This window comes from Arachis ipaensis, chromosome B6 (assembly GCF_059453495.1).
Source record: "Arachis ipaensis isolate K30076 ecotype BB chromosome B6, ASM5945349v1, whole genome shotgun sequence".
NCBI classification, from domain to species: domain Eukaryota; kingdom Viridiplantae; phylum Streptophyta; class Magnoliopsida; order Fabales; family Fabaceae; genus Arachis; species Arachis ipaensis.
Window position 1 is genome coordinate 96,981,763 of NC_142441.1, and position 3,350 is coordinate 96,985,112.

General features: G+C 38.3%; 1 non-coding gene across 1 annotated transcript; it reads right to left on the bottom strand.

Moving 5' to 3' along the window:
- Positions 1-1,419: 1,419 nt before the first annotated feature.
- Positions 1,420-1,527, bottom strand: LOC148561888 (small nucleolar RNA R71). The gene has a single exon (XR_015887806.1). It is a non-coding gene; the product is annotated as a small nucleolar RNA R71 (small nucleolar RNA).
- Positions 1,528-3,350: the final 1,823 nt, after the last annotated feature.

The window sequence follows — 3,350 nt, forward strand, 5'->3', positions numbered from 1 at the left end:
TCAAAAAAAAAATTTTCAAGTCAATAACACAGAGAATTGAAGATTAAGAACATACAGCAGAGGAATTACACTGAAAAAGTTGGGCGATCAAAACGCTCAGTGAAGAAGGAAAACTTGCGTTTAAACACCAGCCAGGCCCAAAAAGTTTCTTTTTGGGCGTTAAACACTAAAATGGATGCCATTCTGGGCGTTTAACGCCAGAAGGACAATAGAGGGAAGATTTTGTTTTTAATTCAAATCTTTTTCAAATCATATCTTTTCAATCATATCTTTTCAAAATCAATTTCTTTCCGTTTTTTTATTTATTATTATTTTCGAAAATCCTTTCTACAATTAATAATTTAATTCAAAATTTTCAAGTTGTTACTTGCCTATTAAGAAAGGATCAAGTTTTATTCTAGAATTATATCTTTTAATTTCTTGTTGGTTAAGTAATTAACTTTAATTTTAAAAATTTCTCTTTTTAATTTGATTCTCAATCATATCTTCTCAATCATATCTTTTCAATCACATCTTGTTCAAACTTAATTTTCTATCATATCTTTTTTATTTCTAATTTCAAAATCTTTTTCAAAAATCACTTAATTTCTTTCCCAATCTTAGTTTTCGAAAATCATTTACCAAAATTTCAAAATTTCTTTTAATTATTTCAAAATCTTTTACTTTAATTTCGAAAATTCTTCCCCTCTTCCCAAATCCTTCTATTTAAAGGACTAACACTTCTCCATTATCAGCAATTCGAACTCTATCCCTCTTGATAAGTTTGAATTCTCTCTTCTCTACCTCATCCTTCTATTTTTATTTTCCTCTGACACCTCAAGGAATCTCTATACTGTGACATAGAGGATTCCATATTTTCTTCTCCTCTCTTTTCATATGAGCAGGAGCAAGGACAAGGGCATTCTTGTTGAAGCTGATCCTGAACCTAAAAGGACCTTGAAGAGAAAGCTAAAAGAAGCTAAAGTACAACTCTCTATAGAGGACCTAACAGAACTTTTCAAACGAGAAGAAGACATGGCAGCCGAAAATAACAACAATGCCAACAATGCAATGAAGGTGCTTGGTGACTTTACTGCACCTACTCCCGACTTCTATGGGAGAAGCATCTCAATCCCTGCCATTGGAGCAAACAACTTTGAGCTTAAGCCTCAATTAGTTTCTCTAATGCAACAGAATTGCAAGTTTCATGGACTTCCATTGGAAGATCCTCATTAGTTCTTAGCTGAATTCTTGCAAATCTGTGGCACTGTCAAGACCAATGGGGTTGATCCCGAGGTCTATAGACTTATGCTTTTTCCCTTTGCTGTAAGAGACAGAGCTAGAGCATGGTTAGATTCACAACCTAAAGAGAGCCTGAACTCTTGGGAAAAGCTAGTCAATGCCTTATTGGCAAAGTTTTTTCCACCTCAAAAATTGAGTAAGCTTAGAGTGGAAGTCCAAACCTTCAGACAGAAGGAAGGTGAATTCCTCTATGAAGCTTGGGAAAGATACAAGCAATTGATCAGAAGGTGTCCTTCTGACATGCTTTCAGAATGGAGCATCATAGGTATCTTTTATGATGGTCTGTCTGAACTGTCCAAGATGTCATTGGACAACTCTGCTGGAGGATCTCTTTATCTGAAGAAGACGCCTGCAGAAGCTCAGGAACTCGTTGAAATGGTTGCAAATAACCAATTCATGTACACCTCTGAAAGAAATCCTGTGAATAATGGGACAAGTCAGAAGAAAAGAGTTCTTGAGATTGATACTCTGAATGCCATATTGGCTCAGAACAAAATATTGACTCAACAAGTCAATATGATTTCTCAGAGTCTGTCTGGAATGCAAGCAGCCACAGTCAGTACCAAAGAAGCTTCATCTGAAGAAGAAGCTTATGATCCTGAGAACCCAGCAATAGAAGAGGTGAATTACATGGGAGAATCCTATGGAAACACCTATAATCCTTCATGGAGAAATCATCCAAACCTCTCATGGAAGGATCAACAGAGGCCGCAACAAGGCTTTAACAACAATAATGGTGGAAGAAATAGGTTTAGCAATAGCAAGCCTTTTTCATCATCTTCTCAGCAACAGACAGAGAATTCTAAGCAAAGTCACTCTGACTTAGCAACCATAGTCTCTGATCTAATCAAAACCACTCAAAGTTTTATGACTGAAACAAGGTCCTCCATTGGAAATTTGGAGGCACAAGTGGGTCAGCTGAGTAAGAAAGTTACTGAACTCCCTCCTAGTACTCTCCCAAGCAATAGAGAAGAGAATCCAAAAGGAGAGTGCAAGGCCATCACCATAAACCACACGGCCAAACCTGGAGAGGAGGAAGAGGTAGTGATCTCCACTGAGGAAGACCTCAATGGACGTCTACTGGCCTCCATGGAGTTCCCCGATGAGGAACCATGGGAATCTGAGGCTCATACAGAGACCATTGAGATTCCATTAAATTTACTTTTGCCATTCATGAGCTCTGATGAGTATTCTTCCTCTGAAGAGGATGAAGATGTTATTAAAGAGCAAGTTGCTAAGTACCTTGGAGCAATCATGAAGCTAAATGCCAAGCTATTTGGTAATGAGACTTGGGAGGATGAACCCCCCTTGCTCACCAAAGAACTGGATGACTTGACTAGGCAGAAATTACTTCTGAAGAGACAAGATACTGGAAAGTTCTCAATACCTTGTACCATAGGCACCATGACCTTTGAAAAGGCTCTGTGTGACCTAGGGTCATGCATAAACCTCATGCCTCTCTCTGTAATGGAGAAACTAGGAATCCTTGAGGTACAAGCTGCAAGAATCTCACTAGAGATGGCAGACAATTCAAGGAAACAGGCTTATGGACTTGTAGAGGATGTCTTGGTAAAGGTTGAAAACTATTACATCCTTGCTGATTTCATAATCCTAGAGATTGGGAAGTGTATGGATGAATCCATCATCCTTGGCAGACCCTTCCTAGCCACAGCAAAAGCTGTGATTGATGTTGACAGAGGAGAATTGGTCCTTCAAGTGAATGAGGACTCCCTTGTATTTAAGGCTCAAGGATCTCCATCTGTAACCATGGAGAAGAAGCATGAAAAGCTTCTCTCAATACAGAGTCAAACAAAACCCCCACATTCAAACTCTAAGTTTGGTGTTGGGAGGCCATAACCAAACTCTAAGTTTGGTGTTAAGAGGCCATCATCATGCTCTGAGTATCTGTGAGGCTCCATGAGAGCCCACTGTCAAGCTACTGACATTAAAGAAGCGCTTGTTGGGAGGCAACCCAATTTTACTTATCTATGTTAAATTTCTATTTTCCATTGTTATTTTATATTTTCTGTAGGTTGATGATCATGTGAAGTCACAAAAACAATTGAAAA